The sequence below is a fragment of the Sciurus vulgaris genome (genome assembly GCF_902686455.1).
Source record: "Sciurus vulgaris genome assembly, chromosome: 2".
NCBI lineage: Eukaryota > Metazoa > Chordata > Mammalia > Rodentia > Sciuridae > Sciurus > Sciurus vulgaris.
The window spans coordinates 64,559,817-64,581,591 of NC_136462.1; the positions used below are offsets into that span (position 1 = coordinate 64,559,817).

Genomic DNA, 21,775 nt, shown 5'->3' on the forward strand with positions numbered 1-21,775 from the left:
TAACAACCTACTATATAGTGAAGACTTGGGGAAGTGAGCATTCTCATAGATTACTTATTGTTTGAGGTTTTTTTTTTTTAAACTTTTTAAAATTTGTTCTAATTAGTTACACATGCCACTAGAATGCACTTTGACAATCATACAAAAATGTAGTATAACTTCTCATTCTTCTGGATGTACATGATATGGAATCACACTGGTCATGTAGTCAGATATGCACATAGAGTAATAATGTCCAATTCATCCTACTGTCTTTCCTACACTCCATACCCTCTTCTCCTCCCTTTACTCTCCTCTGCCTAATCCAAAGTAACTCTATTCATTTCTAGCCACCCCCCAGCCCCACCTCATTGTGAATTAGCATCCAGGTATCAGAGAAACATTTAGTCTTTGATTTTTTGGGATTGGTTTATTTTGCTTAGCATGATATTCTCCAACTCCATCCATTTACCAGCAAATACCATAATTTCATTCTTCTTTAAGGCTGAGTAATATTCCATTTTGTACATATACCACATTTTCTTTATACATTCATCTGCTGAAAGGCATCTAGGTTGGTTCGATAGTTCAGCTATCGTGGCTAGGGCTGTAAACATTGATGTGGCTGGGACTGCAGTATGCTGATTTTAAGCCCTTTGGGTATAAAACGAGGAGTGGAATAGCTGGGTCAAATGGTGGTTCCATTCCCAGTTTTCTGAGGAATCTCAATCTTCCAAAATGGTTCAACCAATTTGCAGTCCCACCAGCAATGTATGGGTGTACCTTTTTCCCCATTTATTGTTGCTTGTATTCTGATAATTGCTGGAGTGAGATGAAATCTTAGTTTTGTTTCTCTAATTGCTAGAAATGTTGAACATTTTTTCTTTTATTTGTTGATTGATTGTATTTCTTCATCTTTGAAGCGTCTGCTCAGTTCCATTTATTGATCAGTTTATTTATTTATTTATTTTTTTGGTGTTAAGATTTTTGTGTTCTTTATATATCTTGGAGATTAACACTATATCTGCAAGTAGTAAGGATTTTCTCCTATTCTGCAGGTTCTCTCTTCACGTTACTGATTTGTTTCCTTTGCTGAGAAGAAGTTTTTTAGTTTGGATCCATCCCATTTATTGATTCTTGATTTTACTTTTTGTGCTCTAGGAGTCTTGTTAAGGAAGTCAGATCTTTAGCTGACATGGTGAAGATTTGGGCCTAAATGTTCTATTAAGTGTAAGGTTTCTGTTTTAGTGCCTAAGTCTTTGATCCACTTTGAGTTGAGTTTCATGTATGGTGAGAGTGGTTTAATTTCATTTTGTTACATACGGATTTCTAATTTTCCCAATGCCATTGGTTGAATAGGCAATCTTTTCTCCAGTGAATGTTTTTGGTGTCTTTGTCTAGTATGAGATAACTGTGTTTATGTGGGTTTGTCTCTGTGTCTTCTATTCTGTACCACTGGTCTATGTGTCTGTTTTGGTACCAATACCATGCTGTTTTATTACTATGGCTCTGATACAGTTTGAGGTCTGGTATTGTGATGCCTCCTGCTCCACTTTTCTTGCTAACGATTGCTTTGGTTATTCTGGGTCTCTTATTTCTCCAAATGAATTTCACGATTTCTTTTTCTAGTTCTATGAAGAATGTCATTGGGATTTTAATAGGAATTGCATTAAATCTATATAATGTTTTTGGCAGTATGATCATTTGACAATATTAATTTTGCCTATCCAGGAGCATGGGAGGTCTTTCTATTTTGTAAGGTCTTCTTTAGTGTTCTGTAGTTTTCATTGTAGAGGTATTTCATCTCTTTTTTAAAGATCAATTCCCAAGCTTTTTTTTTTTTTTTTGAGGATTTTGTGAATGGGGTAGTAATTTCTCTCTCAGTAGATTCATTCCTGATGTATAGGAATGTGTTTGATTCAGGGGTTTTGATTTTATATCCTGCCATTTTGCTGAATTCATTTATTAGTTCTAGAAGTTTTCTGGTAGAATTTTTGGGTCTTCTAAATATAGAATCATGTCATTGGCAATAAAGATAGTTTGAGTGTTTATGAGTCTTTAAAGAACAATATTGGGCAATCGTGATGGTTTAGATACGCGGTATTCTCCAAAAGCTCATGTGTGAGACAATGGAAGATAGCTTAGAGGTGATTTGGTTATGTGAGCCTTGACCTACTCAATGCATTAACACACTTGAATGGGTTAAGTGGACAATAACACTTGGCAGGTAGGGTGTGGCTACAGGAGGTGAGTCACTGGGGATGTGCCTTTGTATATTATATTTTGTCCCTGGTGAGTGGAGCCCTTTCTCTGCTTCCCTGTTCTTGTTGCCATGTCCTTAGCTTCTTTCCTTGTTTATACCCTTCCACCATGCTGTTCTGTTTCATCTTGGGCCCAGAGCAAAGGAGCTGGCTGCCTATGGGTTGAGACTTCAGAACCCTTGAGTTTCAAATAAATTTTTCTTCCTCTATGTTGCTCTTGCAGGTATTTTGGTCATGGCGGTGAAAATGATGACTAAAACAGTAATATTTAACAAAATTTCAAATCAAATATTTTTCAAAACTTAAAATTTCATTTCATTTCTTAATCCTACAGATTAAGGGAACTACACAAACACATGTTTGGAGAAATCTATTCACTGATAGCCTTCCTTGTAATAGAAATAAAAATATCCCGGATTCTTTTTTCACAGAGCTCGCACGCCTTAGTCTCAAAAGATATACATGATTAACTTTTTTAGGATTCAAGTTATACAGTTTTGGTTGTTTTTTGGTGCTGGGGATTGAACCCAGGGCCTATCACATGCTAAGCATGTTCTCTATAACTGCATAACACTCCCAGTTCTTCATATTAAACTCTTACAATGTTTTATATCTACAGAAAATTAACAACTAGTGAATTTAGTTTTGAAAGTCTCTAAGAGAGTTGATAGTTTTGAAGAGATTTAAATTTAAAAGTTAAATTTTTTCTATAACTACCAAGATACACACAGTTGCTTTCACTTAGACATACAAGTACAAATTTTTAGTTACGAATAGGAAAAATGCTTCACTTAAAATCTTAATTACATTTACCAAACTAAGAAGAAAGTTGTGGGTAGAAGTCAAAATAGATTTTATTTGGGTTTCAATGAGAAACTGAGCCTATAAATAATTTTAACAATGTCTGTATCTTCTCCTCTCCTTTAGTGACATATCCCTCAAAAGCTAATGGGGGCTGTAATGAAAAGACATCTGCAGAGAAAATCACAAATCCCTCTTTTCAATAAAAACCTTTAACGTGTTGGTATTTGACTTTTTCATTTTACTTAACCCAACAAATAGGTAGTTATGTAGCTCAGTAAAAATAAAACTTAACTGTTTTATATGATTCTGGAAAACGATTTAACTACACTGGAATAAAGTTCTGGGAAAATGTTGAAATATAAAAAACTTCCAGTTGTGACAAATCCCTCATAATTAACTTGGCTTCATCTATAGAGTTACTATATTGACCAGTATTAGAAAATAGCACATAAACAACTATCCAAGCAGAGACTTGGCATAAACTTAGACAAAAGTTAAGTTATTAAAAACCATATTTAAAAATATTTATCAAGTTTTTTTGTGACTCTTATGTCATAAACAACTTTTGATATGCCTTTATCTTTCCTGTAACAAATAAGCCATTAGGATTATTCTCTACCTTTTCCCATTGATACTTTCTATTATTGAGGGATAGTCAATACAAGATCAAAGAGGAACAGACCCGAGTGAGATCCTTCACCTTAATTTCAGTTATTGGTATTATAGGCACAATGTAAAAATTTCATTGGTATCTTTATTATTAATTTATCAGGTCCAACTATCTTTTTATGGACATGCTTCCTATATATATAATACTTTAATGTATATTTTCCATGTTCAAAAAGCTCTGAAAAACCATAAGCATATTTATAAGTTTGCTGCAAACTCATATAGCACCAAAATCTGACCTGATTTAGGGAGACAATTCGTTTATATCATTGCATATGTTTGATTATGGCATGCTTTTCTGGAACAAATGGAGGTGTTATACAATAAAGAGAATATATACCATATTTCCTCTGTAAGATTTGGAAAATATTGAAACACAACCCCAAGGGATTCAAATAAGGGAACCTACTTAGGTTCTATGCTATTTCTTTATTAAGTGAACAATACTATATATATGCTATAGCAAAAACAATATTTTAAAATCATGTTTTTTTGGGTCAGAATTTTCAATTTTATATTCCTTTTCTATGGCACATACTGATAGGTAATAAAGACTTCTAGTAACATAATTGGGATATTTAATGGAACAAATGTTTCCCACAACTAGAAAACCTTTCCTACTTATCCCAATATGAGATAGGTGTCCTTCCTAAGTATCTCCTCAGTACACACATTTCTGTGATTGCTATATTTGTTGTCATCCCTTGTTAGACTCTCAGTGATGGAAGGTGCTCCTGCCTTGAATTTTATTTACCTGTACTTCCTGGTGTCTATTTCAGTGCTTGCTGTATAGTACCTACTTGATTAATGATTGAATTGGACAGTGAAAGAAATAAGTTTAAGGGGATTTTCTAAGTCCCTTCCAATAATTCAAAGTACATGTAAAGAGCAAGCATTACTCTTATTCAAGCTGTATCCTTTTATTACTTTAAATTCTTATTCTTATTTCAACAAAATATTTTAACAGCTGTCCATGCACTGATGTGTCTATGGTGGCAATAATAATGCTCATTTTATTTCAAATTATTTTTTGTAATCTTTCATGTTAATGATTATATTACTTTTGTCGTTTTAAAATAAGCTTCATGTTTAAATAGTTGTATTTGATTACTCAAACTTTTTGAGTTTCCATTGCTACTGACTTGCAACAACATCAACAACAAACAGATCTGAAGTAACAATGAAATTGCCATACCTCAGCATGCATTCAAACAATAGACATTCTTTGCATATCCACCACTGATAAATGCCCCTTCTCCATTATTTTATTTTTCTAATTTTTACTAGTAAAGCTGGATTAATTTGGACTCAGATTCTTCTCTATATCTTGATTTGAAAAGGGGTAAGAATTCTGTTTCTACTGTTTTTTTACACTACCTGTGGCACTTTCAGATAAGTAGGAAGCTGGCCAGACTGACTGCACCACAGAGGTATCCTGCTAATTGCCCTTTCACAATCTATCAATATCTGAATATGCACAATTCTTGGTACTTACTTTTTGACTCAAGCTGTGTTTTCTTAGAAGTTTTGACCCTGCTGTGACCTTTGGTTTCTTTAGACTGGATCTTGTAGATTTTCAGAGGATTGGAATAGGATCCCAAGGTCAGATAGTGATTGTGCATTTGCCCACAACTGTCACTGCTCATGGAACAGTACGATTAACTGCATGTCTTACAGATTACCAATTTTCAGTTACCCAAGGACCAATAAAAGTAACTAAACTTTTTATGAACTTCATGGGAAGCATTCAATGACTCCTGCCTGGTAGTCACATCATTGTGTAACCCTCTTTCCTTTGGTGTGAACTGGACCTAGTGACTCTAGCTTCTAATGAACAAAATAAGGTTCAAGTGATGGGATGTCATGTCTGTGATTAGTTTACAAAAGACAGACTCCATTTTGCTTGCTTATTCTTTCTCTCTTACTGTTTTGCTTGTTCATTCTGATGAAGCCATTTGCCATGTTATAAGAACACACAGCAAATAATTGAAAGAAGCCTGAGTGCACCAGGAACCAAGGCCTTAATCTAACAGCCTACAAAGCACTGACAACATTTTCATAAGTTTTCTAGGAAGTAGATCCTCCCCAAAGAGGTCTTTGGAATGGCGGCAACCGTGCAAGAGGCTCAAGAGCCAGGGGGTCCAGCTAAGCTGCACTGAGATGCCTAACCCACAGAAACTGAAATAATCCATGTTGTTTTAAACTAAAAAGTTTTGGAATAATTTGCTATATAGCAATAGATAGTTAAACCAATATTAACCTCAAAGCAAAACATTTTTTAAATCCTGATACAAAATTTAACTAGAATTATGATTTGAAATTTTATACATGTCTGGTTAAATCTAACCACTATGTTTTATTAACAAGTTCATGATTAGCAGGAAATACATACCATAAAGAAGAGTTTTGGCATAAACAAATGACAGTTTTAAAACCTAACCAATTCCTGGCACAATGGTTCAATGAAACCTTTTGGATAAAATGATCTATTGGAAGGAAAAATATATTACCTAATAGAGCTCCGAGGCCATGCCTGGTACTGTAGATATCAAACATACCACAGGATGTTAAACCTGGCCTCCTAACATAACCTAATGATAAGGTTATCTATCAGGCAAGAGAATGGCAGGTTATCATCTTTACATTAGAAACTTTACCATAAAATGTAAGCAATATAAATCCAAATATTTTCTTAAATGGACCTATTAAGAATTAATTTTAAAAAGAATTAATAATGAAGAATTGCAGAATGAAGTTCACCAAACTATATTATGTGCATTCATGAATATATCACAATGAATTCTACTTTTATGTATAAACTATAATGTATCAATTAAAAATAATAAAAAATGAAAGAATTTTGAAGGATTGCCTATAATAAATCCAAATCCTTAGTTTCCTTGAGAAACTAAGAAATCAGGAAGGGCATAACCACCTCGATATCTCATGTACAACTCATTCAACCTGTTAAAAACATTATCCTATTTCAACTGTTCTTCCTATAGTCTTTCCCACCTTAGTAAATGGTATTTCTGTATATCAAATTATGAAGACAGATATCTGGGATCTCTCCTTGATACCCTGCATCCATTTAGGAAGTCTTCCATTTAAAGAGGTCTTAAATCTCACTACTTATTTCAGTCTGCACCAGCACCCCAAATTCAACTCATTATGACTTCTCACCAATGCTATTGCTTCCTGGAAAGTCTCTTTGCTTTTGTACTTGTCCTATGCTAATTATCTTCAACACAGCAGTGTTAACCTTTAAAAATGTAAATCAGTACACTGTCCCTGATTAAATCCATCAAAAACTTCCACTTCTAGGAAGATAAAGTTAATAAGTGGAAACTAATAGACATATCCATTTAACATAGGATAAAGGGTTCTAAGAGTTCTGCCATGATCTGCCAAGATCTGCGTACTACACCATCCTTATTGTTCTGAGCTGCCGTCACTTTGCTGCAAAGATCTTTTAATTTTTCTAGTAAGTCAAGTTCTTTGCTTTGGTTTCCACATGGAAGGTTATTTTCACTAGTTAAGTTATTCTCTATTTATAGTATGGTCACAGCAAAGGTAAAAACCTCTTATCATAAATACAAATATAAACTGGACCTCTCTGCTATTCTCTCATATAACTCCTATGCATTTTTCCTCATCACATTAAACATACTTATCCATATAATATATAGGTATCCATATATGTCTAAATATCCATGTAAACTTATAATATGCTTATATGGATATTTAATACTTAATCTCTCCTAAAAGATTATTTCTTCATGAGGTCAAGGTATAGTTTGAGTTTGATTACCAGTGACTATCCCAGTGCTTGACACAGTTGCTGTTTAAAAATATTGGCTGAGTAAAGTCATGAGTAAGACTGATCAAAAGCCTATTATTGTAATTATAATTGAGAAAATACTTAAATCATGGCCTTTTTAAATATTCAACAATTGTTCCTCATTCACCCACTAGGGATTTTCTCTTTCATCTTTTTTTTTTTTTTTTTTTTTGGAACCAGGGATTGAACCCAGAGGTGTTTAATCACTGAACCATATTCCTACCCCTTTTTTATATTTTATTTAGAGAGAGGGTCTTGCTGAGTTGCTTAGGGCCTTGCTAAGTTGCTGAGGTTGGCTTTGAACTTGTGATCCTCCTGCCTCAGCATCCTGAGCTGTTGAGATTACAGGTATGCCCTGCTGGTCAGGCTCTCTTTCATCTTTATATTTAGAATGAAACATATTTGATTTGTAGATCTGAAAAAATTCCCAATATTTATATTTGGTGTAGTTATCATAACTCACCCACTTACTTTTTAAAACAATCCATTTGTAATAATTTTTCTGTAGATTTTCATTTTATAATAACTTATTAGGACACCTAGAGAAACAAATTATAAAACAACCATTTTTGTAGTAGTAATCAAAGGGGGTATTTATGAAAATGATAAAATATATCAGAAAACTGGTGTTATTTAAGACTGGGTCAAATTCTAATGAATAACAAAAATTTTTCATTAAGTACAAATTATCTTTAAAATGAGAAAATGATATTACTGTTAATGCAAATCTTTGATGCAGTTATCCTACTCCTAAACACTTTTACTTAATCGGCATAGGGTTGATGGTATTTACATTTTTTATTTAATGATATTTAAAAGTTTAAAAGGTTATTTTTGCTCTCATGATATTGAAAATGTATGAAAACAATATCAAATTCAATTACAGAGAATAAAAACTTTATTAACAGGCTCCAGTTTCATTCCCAAATAAGAAATGTGAGTCATATCTATTAATTTGCCATTAACAAGTAGCTCTCTGGAATAACTATTTAAAATGTATTTGTATAATATAAACATTTTTATAGTTTTCTATCCATTGGATTCATTATTCAAAAAATTATGAGCAGTACTACAACCAAAATACACAATAATTGATGTCTTCTATGAAAGTCAAATGTTTTTAGTCAACAATATATATAATCACAAAATACCTTTTTCGAACTCGTGTTCACTTACAGTTTGCTTATAACTGCTTTACGGAAATGGAAGCTTATACATTACAATAAGGTTTTATTGATTTATCAGTTACGGAATATAGTAAGCATATTCAGTAAACTGGAAGAGCAAGCTCTGCAGCTAGTATCATAAAACAGCATATGGTAGAATACTTCAGAGCAAAATCAGAAAGCTGGTGTAAGAACAAATGGTGTAAACTGGACTAGCAAAGATTAATATTTATTAAGTCCAGGAACACAATTATTAGGTTCTAGAGTTGTATACTTTGTCCATGATGAGAAAAATATTTACTCCATATTTTAGGTACATTGTCAATTATTATATAACAAACTATTAATTTTTTTTGAAAAATGTTTTCTTACTTGGAGATGTGTTAAGAAATCTTTAACATTTATTTAGTATGATGTAGCACATACTTTTTCCAGCAATTTTTTTCAATATCTTAACAATTTCACATAATTTATTTGACTTTCATATGAACTTATGGGCCTTTTTCTTAATAATTAATAACAATATTTCAAAATATATTTTTAAGTATTTTAAAATTATTTTTTCAAGCAACTTTTTTTTTTTTTATTTCTAGGGATTTTGCACATGCTAGGCAAGTGATCTACCACTGAGCTACATCCACAGCCCTCAATCAGCATGTTTCAAAAATATGTTAAAATTGACAAAAAACATGAAAAGGTTGCACAAATCTAAATTATGCTTCCCTAAAGCAAAAATTTAAATGTATGTGATTTAAAAATTCACAGGAGATCAAATAGCCAAAGGTGATAATGCTGTCTGTTCAAAGTCTATTTTCGAAGTGAAAGAATACAATTATCATTAAACCTTTTTTCCTTTATGGAAATGGAAATGGTTTGAGAACTTCTGAGTCACACAAATGAGCAAAGAGGAATTTAAGCCAAACATCAGAGCATATTCATGAATCTAACTCTCAGTTCTCTATCACTCAGCAGAACAGAGCAGGCGAACATGTTATTTTAAGTTAATTTTTTCTTTATCAGTTGTAAATTCTTTAATTTCCATTCCTAATGGACCACTGAACACTCAGGGGAAGCAGAAAGTACACTGATGTTGAACACGAATTAATAAGGGGCATAAAAATAAATTGGTAAATTCACCCAAAGATTCTCTTCATTGTATCTATAAATTGTGTTCATTAGATCAAACTACTCACCTTGTCTATCAAGAAGCTGTTACTTAAAACAAAAAGTTAAAAAGAGAAAATAATTGAATAATAATATTTAATTTAGTTTTCATATATTGGAGTAAAGACCAAAATGCCCACAATGTGCTATTTGCAGAAATATTCTAGTAAATGGAGGCTGAAAAACTTCCATTATTTCATTTTAAAGTAAAATGTTAAGAATTCCAAATATCATCTCATAAGGAGTTATTTAATGCCATAACATGTTACTAAATTTTAATCTACTTTCTTATTTATATTCAGTCCCTAACCCAAACTTAATATACCATTATAAAATTTAACAAATTATGCTTTTTTCTTCCATAGCTGAAGACAAACACCATGTGATATTACATATTATGAATATTAAGATTGTGTTTAAATAAAGTTTATAAGGTAATCAATATAAATTAACTTCTTTTCTTATACTAATGCCAAAAGAATGTTTAAAACACTACCTAGAGAATATATTTTGCTATTAGAAAGATTCAAGAGTTTATAGGCTAAGAAGTGTTGCTATAACGTTGCTAAGGTTTTGGATCATTTTAAACCCAGAAAAGTTTCAATTACTGATGGAGAAAGTGAATCACTGATTTTATACTGCCAAGTGAAATGCAGCAAGCTAGAATAACTGGTTAGTTTTATTAAGGTATCTTATTAAGATGGCTTATTAAGCTACTCACTATTGTTTTCATAGGGTTTTAGACTGATACTAAACTTTAAAATGTAGGATTCTTTCCTTCCTAACTTTCATAAAAGTCATATATAATTAGCACTGAATGAAATTTTCTAAGTCAACATTTCAAATTTGATTAACAGGGAATACAAATCAACCTTATTCAAGTTTAATTCAAAAGACTGGCAACATCCTTTGGGAGACTAGTAGAGATAATATATCAATGCAACTTCAAATTTCAGACTAAGCCATGGGCCTACAAAGTAAAAGTAATATTCAACTTATTAAGCTGGCATTGTGATAGTCATTTTCTTTATCTGATTTAACTTTGATTCATAAAAACCATATATTATCAAATAAAAATCAACATTTAGGGTCTAGAATGCAATTAGGACCTTTCTGTTGATATATATGATGTTTGATCTAGACAGAATATGAAATATAACTATATAGCAAAGAAATAGCTGGCAAAAGTGGTGCATGTACTGAACATAAAGTAAGAAAGAAATTTAGGCAGTGGTAGATTTCTGGACAGCATAAAATTAAAATCCTGGCCAACTTCCATAGACTGCAAAGAACCATAATTTTTCAGATTCACACCATATTTCTGAACATAAAATATTCATTAGAAATCATATGAGTTAGGATAACTTAGCAAGCTAACATTAATTATTATTTTGATAAAGATCAATTAGGAGTGTCTTTTTTTTTCTTCCTAGCAGTGTCTTGTTCATCTTTTATAGAATATTTAGGGTTAGAACTAGGATGAGGTGAATAAAGCACTCATTGCAGATTAAAATTTAAGGGGTGTAAAAAAGCCCCTCAGTAATCAAGATAATATTCTAATGAAATAAAAATAATTGACTGTGCACAGTGGTGCATGCCTTTAATCCCAGTGACTCAGAAAGCTGAGGCAGAGGATCTTAAGTTCCAGGTCAACCTCAGCAATTGAAGGAGGTGGTAAGCAACTCAGGGAGGCCCTGCCTCAAAATAAAAATGGAAAGGGCTGGGGATGTATGTAGTTGAGTGGTAAAGCACCCCTGGATTCAATCCCCATTAGCCCCCCTCAAAAAAATCAAAATTCATTGAAAACTGCATGATAAACATAATATAAAAATTTTAAATAAGGAAAGGATCAGTATCGAGTCTAATATCCATAAAGTCTCTAAGGCAAAACTTCACATTGTAGTGTGATTCTTTAAAAAATGAATTTTGATAAAAGGTTGAGTGGCTTATATCTCTACTATCATTTACATAAGCACAGAATACTCGAGTCAGAACAATTTCCAAAGTAAATTTTAGTAATAAATCTCTAAATATTGCTCAAAGGCACTTGACATCCTAAATCTCTATGTTTATACCCATTCTAATTTTTAAGCTCTAAACTCCTTAGCACATGTGAAGGAAGTTTTCCCAAAGTACTTAGACTGATTCTAGTGCCAAAGTAGCTTCTTTTAACTAATTATATGGTAAAATTGCTGATATTTGTTTGAATTCATTATACTGTGAGTTACAAGGTGGTAAATTTCTATCATTCTATCTACTTTTAATATTGATATTCTTCTGTACAAAAGGTTTGTTTTCCCTCTCCATTCTCCATCTCTGTCTTTTTAAAAGTATCTTTGTTTAAAAATATCTTTCTACAAAGATGTAAGAGTTCAATATTCTATAATTAAAGAGTTCTTTTTGTGATACACAAATTGTCCTGAATTTGATCAGTGGCCATGACCTCTTCAGACTGGATCCTTTGTCTTTTTCATATGACTTCATATTTCAGTACAACTACTTTGAGCACTGCTTTTTGGCACAAAAGGATACCATAGATTAACTTTATACTTTCCCTGACCTAGGATGAACAGCTTTGGATTCTTTCAATGTGGTATGATATGAACAAATCTGGGTGCTATGTGTGTCCACTGCTGTAGGTTTCTTGTTGTTGTGTTGAATATATATATATATATGAAATCATGAGTTCATATTGATATTTTCAGCCCAAATTTAATATTAAAGTTTCATTTTCCTAATGCCATCTATTTTATGGTGAAAAATTTGGTTCAATTCAATAATATACATAAAATTGTTTAAAAATGCTGATACTAGGGCTGGAGAGGTGGCTTAGTGGTGGAGTGCTTGCTGCTCAGTACATGTAAGGCCTGGTCTCACCACAAAAGAGCAAAAATAGTGTTGATACCAATAGTACTACCAACTATGAACAACACTGTGCAAAACTTAAGATTTCTAGGCATTTCTTTTATTCTTAGAATAATCTGACACAAGGTATAACAATCAAAAGATACTCCGGTTATTTTCTTTTTACAAATGTCTTATCAATTTTGATACACAGACATATTTATTTCTACTTGTATTCACTTTTAGGCCTTGATTTTTATTTTTAAATTTGCATTTAATTTCTGAATATGTAAAACATTTACATGGTTCAAAAGTCAAAACTGTACAAAAGGGCACAATTACAAAAGTTGCACTTCCATTCTACGCCTGTTTCTTTCCTTTTTACTTCCAGAAATAATCATTTTCATTAGTTTCTGGTTTATCTTTCTTGTTTCTTTTGTTCTTACTTTTCACATAAAAAGTAGTATAAATACTTGTTTTTTTTTCAGCTAGCAATATACACTGGGAACCATTCAAATCATTTTATACATATATTCCTTATTATCATATTTTTTTACATTGCATTATATTCTCCTATGTGAATGTACCATACTATTTGGGTTGTTTTTATTTGTGATTAAGAATAATGCTCTAATTCTTATGCTATTTCATATTTGTGGAGGTATATATTCAGGATGGATTCCTATAAGTTTATCCTCAAAGGGTAAATACATGTTATTTTATTAGATATTGCCAAATTCTCCTTCTTACTGGTTTGATCATTTTGCCTTCCCACCAGTAATGTGTAAGAATGCATTCACCATTTACTTCCAAGTTCTAAGACCTATGGCAAAAAACGACTTTTTTCACAAGTTAGTACTTACATTGTCTCTGAAACTAAAATGCTTTTTTTCTTACTATTTATGGTTCCAAGGAAACAGTAATAATTTCAAATTCTAAAATGTATATTATAAAAGGACATTCAAAGAGGTTTATATTTATAAAGTACATTATATGGTTCAAAGCATTTTCATGCACATGCATTTAATTTCATTTTTATAGCTATGTTTTGAATTAGAGAGAGCAAGTATATCAGCTCCATCTTCCAGACAAGCATACTGAGAGGAAACACAATTTAATTATTTGTACATAACTAACTACAATCTAGGGTCCTGCTAATTCACTGATATTTCTACTAGACACTAGGTTGCCTCTCCCTTAACTTACAATTCTTTCAATTTTTATATGTATTACTTGCTAGATAAAAGCTTTAAGAATACAGAATTAGTCATCATATTTACTTCACAAGGTTCTTGGATAAAGCTTCATTTGTTTGGATTTAGCTTAAGAATTTTATAAACCACCTAAACATGTCTAATAATAAAGATTATTTTGGAAAAACATGCCATATTTTAATTTAAGACTCAGTGATATAAACATAAGTAACAAGTTGAATATAGTGAATTGTCTTTTAGTATATAATTGTCATAATTTTCTAAAATCTTTGCAACATATATTTATCATATTAAGTAAGCATCAAGAAAACATTACAGGATGACATTAACCAACATTATATATTGAGAGTCTTCAAACAGAAGCAATGAAATCAGTGAATGAGCATTTAAAGTCCAATTCTGGCCTCTTATTCATAATGTAAACTGTTCACCATAAAGCACAATCTGTATATTAAAGATGTCATTTATTTTTGAAGTTGAAAAATAACAAAAAGACTTAAGACCCACATATAAGAGGTACTCTTTTTATCCTTTTCTGAGACACTGACCTGTATACTCATTTAAAAATGAACACCACATCTTTACGTTATTAAATCTTTGTTTTGATCTATTAGTATTCACCAAAGTGCCATTTTATAAAACCCCACACTGAATAGACAAGGCTGGAGGTGACCATCTGCAGCTTTAGAGTCTGCGTTTGAATTGATGAAAAGAGCTTTGTGTTCTCATTGCCAAGTTTGATTCTTCCAGTCATTAGGCATTCCCCTCAGATCGCATCAATGAAGCCGTACTTTCTTACACCCATGTGTTAAATTCTCTTCTCCTCATGGTTTCCTTTGCCAGCTCTACTCAAGAATGACTATTGGGTCTTAGCCACATTCTTCTCACAGCTGTGTTAAAAAAGAGCATCAGAAAGTCTTCCTAAAACCCATATGTGTATCTGGTCAGTTCTCTGTCTTAGGGTCACCTCACATTGTGGTGTGATTATACAGAAATTCATTCTTGTTCTTGAACTGTGCTACTCCATCATTCTGGGAAAGATTAGGCCCTCTGAGAGTCAGTTGTGGGGAACTTGGAAGACTGATGTGAAGTACACATAACTCAGCCTAGAAGGCAGATTAGTTTAACGAAATGTTTCAAGATAGTAAATGTTTTCACTATTTTTATCATTATATAGCTTGTTATATGGCAAATGGTAACAAAAAGAGAAAAAACATACACTTATACATGTTTTTAGAATACTGTTGTATGTGGCAAAGAAAAAAATAAATTAATGATAGTCTATTAGTTTGCATGCTATAAATGCCAAAGCAGCTCAGAAGTTAAAATTAGTTAGTTCCCAATAGTATTTACTATTTAACAATGTAATTTGGGGAATCTTATTTTTTATTTCTAGTTATTCTTTCTAAACACCCGAAAAAGTTATACAATTGTATAACAATTTTTTCATTATATTGTACTTAGGTTAAAAACTGATGAGAAAAACTGTCTCTGTGGAGTTAGCTGTTCAAAAATACATAAAAATGTAAGGAATAAAAGTTATACTTCAGCTACTACTACATACAGTATTGTTACAGAATTTTTTCTCTTTAAACATAAATGATCCAGAATCAAGTTTATGTATGGGCAGTATTTATGATTTCACCACCGACAAAGTTACACTGAAACAAGCAAAGAATTTTTTCATCCTATAAATTTACCAGGGACCAAATACACATGCCAGCAAATCCCTGACCTAGTTGGAAGAAATAATCAATCATGGAATCCAAGTAAAATCTGCATTTCTATTTAATCTTGGGTTCATTTGAGTTTTTTTTCCAATTATATTTTGGGAACATAATCTATACCTTGTAAGGAAGCTTAAAATTGCTGTTTAAATTGTACAACTGTGCACATAGATGTTAGACGATTATATTGTGGATTTTCTATATTGACAAGTAGATACATTATATACAATTTATATGTTTAGGAATAGAGAAAGCAAATGGGGAAGTTCTGAGTTGAATTATATCAAGTAAAATTATAATGATACATTATAACAAGCATATTATATCAAATATAATGAGGTTGAGTGACATCCAAGTAGGGATGATAAAATTCTAAAATTCTAATTCCTACAACAGCTTCCTTTTCTTTTACTCCTATAAAACATTCTAAAGTATATTAGCAATTGATATCATTAAGTAACCTTTATGTAGGGAGTTCAAATCACTTTATACATCTTATATTGTACCAATTCTTTAACTACTCTCTCAAATAAGATGAATGAATTCTAACTTTATAGAAGTACCTGGGAGCTATATAGTCTGTTAAAAGTTAAATAGTAGCAAGGATTTTGACTGCCGCTAAGAATAGAATCAAGGAAAAAGATACTTGATAGATTATATATGAATTCTATCTTCACAGATAAATAAGATGTGAAAATCACATCTGAATTTCTCTGAGGTGTAAGAACTCCTTTGGTATTGGGTTTTTGATCTATCAAGTCTGCCAAAACATAACCTGATAATTATAAGTGGATTCTAGAATTTCTCTGAAATGACATTCGGAACTCTGTATCTCTGACTTTTAATCACTATAGAACTGGGATTGATGAAAAACAACAAAAACTCCTTTATTTTACTTAATCCTGAAGGGAAAGAGTGTGTATCTCTTGTCTTGTAGTCTTTTGTTCTTTTTCATTCATTACTCTCTATTTGCTTGTCTGAAACCTGTTTATCTACCTTAGTATGCAGAAACATATAGTAGCCCAACTTTAGTTCATTTATTGGAGGACAGATTATGAAATGCAGAAGTAGACCAAATGCAAGAAGTCATGTCGTAATTTAACTCTAGTTCTTATATTTATTCTCATTTTTATTCTTTTCATATAGTTAACTATAAAAGAGATCTAGCTTATCATGGAAAGCAGAGAACCTTAGATTTAGAGAGCTCTTTTTCTATTTTAGTCCAAAGCCTTCACTTTCTACTCCATTGGGAATCTCTCAAATTCTGGGTTAGGCTCCAATCCTAGTTAATCCTACTTTAATCCTTCCCTGGTATAAAGGAGTAAACCAGACAATTGAAACTGTTTCTTCATGTCAAAGTGAGACATTTCCTAGAGGTAAAGATATAAGCCCAAATTCTTTAGTTTTTATAAATAAATAAATACATTATATATCTCTCAAATATGGTAGGTATCTCTGGGCATAATAAAAGTAGTTCTAAAGAAATCTACTTGAAATATTTGATGAATGAGAAAGGTGATCCACTATATAAATATATAATATGATCGATAATTATAATAAAGTACACACTTGTTTGACAGAATACAAGATTTATATTTCACAAATTAAATACATAATCACAAAATTTAAAAACATGTCTGTGATTCACAAATTCAGAATACTAAATTCTTTAAAGCCTATTAAAAAAAGCCTATCATGTGTTCAGGAATAGAAATCAAGCTTGTTCACATGCTGTACATCTTACAGTGATTGCTCTGGAGTCTTCTGAGTTCATCTTCCACATGTAAATGGCAATAAAGCTATTATCTAATTATCTAGATTTAGAAGGTACCTTCCAAAGCTGATTAGGGAAGTCATTTGTAGATAAACTATCACAAATAAATTAGCTATTTGGCCTATTATTTGCCAAGGTATGTGTCATATTTCACAGAGGTTTCAAATCTCAAACACAAAGAAACATTTTGAAGAGCAATTTCCAGAGAAATTTAAGTCCTCCCATTTATTAATGGTACTAATGAATCAAAGTCCACTTTAAACATTTTGTTAAACATTGATTTATACCTTGTGCTCAGTTGAGAATTTATGAAGAGTATTCTTGGATTTACTTCATGAGTATTTACAGTATGCACATATGCATAATGCTGCCTTAGAAGCTGCCTTAGAACTAACTTACAGCACACACAAAGATTTTATAGGAGGAACAGCACAGCTAAAATTGACAAGAAGTAGAATAATTTTATTGAAAATACCATGCAATTCTAGGAAAAAAGTCAGTCACAGAGGCTTTTCATATTAAGCTACTTGGGAATATTTTAGCATAATTATTTTTCCTTATGGTTAAAATTGGATTCTGAAGCTAGTAACAAAACTAAAAATTCTATTTAAGTCTTTTGATGAAAATGGTAGAGTTTTTTTTTTTTTTTTAAATCAAGAACTGTGCAAATGCTCTGTTCTCCTTCCCAGCACCCAGAGTCATCTATCCTGTTTTATAATTCAACCTGCAAACAGATTAAGCAGTGGAGTTTGTGGGAAGTATGTTTGCTCTACACTAAGAACCCTTGTGTGACACTATGGCGACTCCCCTGACACTTCCAAGGGAACTACAGTTAGTTCTTACTCATCAGCCGGGAAACCAGGCCAAGAATTCAGGGATTCTTTGTAACATCAACTTTTTCATAGAAATCAGCATTTGGTTAAGCAGCAGGAGAGACTATTAGCTTTATGTGTTGATGTTCTTCTTCCCTATTCATATTGCTCAAAAGATGCGGGGTGCTCTATGGTTCAAAAGGCAATTTACTACTGTAAAAATCTATCAACTAATAGATTCATCCTGATTTTTGATATTTTAATTATTCTACAAAAATTTTAAATGACAAGAACTCATGTAAAATTTAAACAATTTGCTCTATTTTTCTTTTAGAAAAGTATGGATGGAAAGAAAGTTCTGAGAGTTGACACATCTTTTCTTGAAAATATGTTTAAAGTTAAATTTTTCTACATCCATTTGTCTGATTTATTCACTATAGAGTTAGTTTATGTGGGCATTTGAATTTTACCACTGTAAGTTGGGCCCACAGTATAGATGATATGTGAAAAAAACTATTTCAATGTAAAACCTAAATGTCTGAGAGATCTCCTAAACTTATAAATATGTTTGTAATTACTTTTATTTTAAGTAACTATGTGCAGCTTAGGCATGCTAAGTATTGCAAAATGTATTCTTAAAATTCCTTTGGAAGTTTTGCTTCAGGACACAAGAAGCATACCTATTGATAGAAAATAAAATACAGCACAATGTGTCACATTTTAAATCTCATAATCATAAAAGCATTCATTAGATGGACTGCTATGTCAGTTTTTGCTTGAATAAATGGGGACTGGGAATGGTCCTTGGTAAAACTATTAAAAAATGTTTTTCCTATAAAGGTTTTGTGCTCTTAGCCTACTCTTTAGTTCCCTGCAGCTCCACATAACTCCTCTCTTCAAAAACCGAGTATTAGGAAATAAACTAAAAGCTAAATCTCAATGTACTATTCTCCCCAAAACATACACATTTTAAAATAGTAAAATAGTAAATAGTAAAAGTTAATAGAAGTTAATAGAAGTCATAGTGCTTAACCCAAAGGAATGGGTCTTCACCAGTAAAACTAGGTTTCATGATGGCTGGGCCAAGAACTATTTTGGGCAATGAGTTTTTGGCATTCACTGATTTTTATTCTGCTCATAACTGTAGGCCAGCTTGTGAGTGGTAATTCCATACAAATTTTCCTTTAAGAAATATTCCTGTACTTTAAAAAATTCAGAAAGCATTAACATTCTTAGTACTGAAACGAAAATATGAATTTAAAATTCTACAATTAGTAATAGTATATGTTCTCTTTCTACCATTACTAAAGATTTCCAGTCTTAATTATAAGTAAACTTGAGGGAAGTGGGTGTTTAGAACAAGGGTTAGAGTCTGGACATGAGCTCCCAGTTTCTAGGTAAGGAGAAGGTATGGTAGTGCCACTGAGGGGAGGTGGGCAGGATCCATCATGAGGGCCATCCTTTTCCAAGAAATTGGTAAGATTTTGGCACTGGGATGGGAGAAATGCTTTTTATCTAGGACTTAAAGCAGATCAGAGTATATCTGAATTTTTCCTGTACAGTCCCAACCTGACCAGCTTTCACCTTTTTCCATTATTCTATCAATCTATTGTTTCAGTTCATTTTTCCTTAAGTATTTACAGAGAATCTACTTTATAGTAGGCATCTGTGTGAGTTTCTGGAGGTGATGGAGACATGAAGATGAACAAGAACTGTCCATGTCTTAGGAAATGTGGGAGAGAACAAAGAGAGTAGGTAGGAAATAAACATATGAAACAATTATAACACCTAGATGATTAAGAACTCTAACAAAGGTATGGATTAAGTACTATGAAAACAAAACAGAAGGAGAAAATAATTAACTGGAAGAAAGAAGCCAGTTAAAGCTTTATAATGAGGATAATATTTAGGTTGGATTTCAGGAATTAACAAAAGTTTGGCAGTACACTAAAAGGTAGGAACATGTTCTAAGAAGAAATAGCATTTTCAAAGATGGGTAGTAAGGACTGTGTTAGGAAATGATACTAGAATGGTGGGAGAGGGCCAGTGATAGGCCTCGTATGAGAGATTTTATATTAGAAAGTAGTACTTACATTTCATGTATGATTTATGTTTTATGGTGGCAGACACAGGAGGACTAAAGGCAGATAGAATAGTGTTATAATTATTGAGATAGTCCAGATGAGGGATGGACTTGCTGTAGTAGAGCTAACTAGTATGGATGAGGTGAAGGGAATCAAGACATTTAGGCAGTAGACGAAGCAGAAACTTGTGCCAAAGTAAACATGAAAGGTAAAAAAAAAGAGTGAGGAAACAGGCAGTGTTGAAAGTGTTGAAGTTCATTAACAGAGAGAAAATACAGGAAAACTGAAAGACCTTTATTTTCAGGGGAGGGCAAGGTAAAGAGTTTTAGGAACATGAGACTGGATCTTAGTAGAGAGGTGAGTACTATAAGAAGACTTGGAAGTTATTTGGCTAATAGGTAGTGGGTTAAGCTTATGGAAATGAATGACATTTCCTGGGAATTATGTAGCAGTAATCTTTGGAGAAATCGTTATGTAGGGCCAGGCACAAGGGTGCATGCCTGAAATCCCAGTGATTGTAGGCCAAGGCAAGAGGATCACAAGTTCAAGGTCAGCCTGGGCAACTTAGTGGGATCCTCTCAAAATAAAATAGAAAGGGCTGGGGATGTCTCAGTGGTAGAGTGCTCACTTAGCATGCATGAGGCCATGGGTTTGATCCTCAACACCACATAAAAATAAAATAAAGGTACTGTGTCACCTACAACTAAAATATATTTAAAAATATATAAAAAAAAAATAGAAAGGACTGGGGATGCGGTTCAGTGGTAGATTGTCCTGGGAACAATCCCCAGTTTCAAAAAAAAAAAGATTATTTAGGAGTATCTGCAGACACATTCCCTAAAAGAAATGGAGTAGAAATAGACAGAAAAGTTGTAGAATGAAAGTCTTAAAATAATGTTCTGTGATTATATCATATGGTCTTAACATGTCTTAACATCAGAGTAATCCCCAGACTTTAGAACATAAGCTTTCTGTCTCTTCTTGTTTTCAAAACAATATTCATTAAGAATTCAATAGGTAAGATGTATCATGTAAAATTTTAGGACGTTTTCTACTCTCAAGGGATTCACAGTCTAGTAGGAAGACACATAAACATAGAAATAATAAGGCACAATAACTATTATTGGCATGGCATCAGGCTGTAAGTTCCAACTAATTGCTGTTGATTGGAATGGCTTCCAATTATACACAAATGCCCCCCTCCCTGCCCCCAAACTACGACAAGACATAGAAGGGAGTGATTTTACTTTATAGGAAGTTGGAGAAGACAGTGGAAATGATGTAATTGAACTAGTTTTGCTTTGTTGATGAATAGATGAATAGTACAATACTAATAATGTCACTTATAGATTGCTTTTAATAGTTATTGGCACTGCAATAGGCATTGCATATATTATTCAATTTCTTTCTCACAAGAACACTCCCTATGAAGTCAG

General features: G+C 32.3%; 2 protein-coding genes across 16 annotated transcripts in view; one reads left to right on the plus strand and one right to left on the minus strand.

Annotated features, from left to right (window-relative positions):
- The window catches only part of FOXA1 (forkhead box A1), an 82,298-nt gene extending 61,376 nt beyond the window's left edge, over positions 1–20,922 (plus strand). The window contains exon 5 of the mRNA XM_079119772.1: positions 18,133–20,922. The gene's annotated coding sequence lies outside the window, so the exon portion shown is untranslated. The remainder of the gene's footprint in view (positions 1–18,132) is intronic.
- Positions 1–21,775, minus strand: part of MIPOL1 (mirror-image polydactyly 1) — a 326,832-nt gene that overhangs the window by 21,388 nt on the left and 283,669 nt on the right. The gene's annotated exons all lie outside the window — the stretch shown is intronic.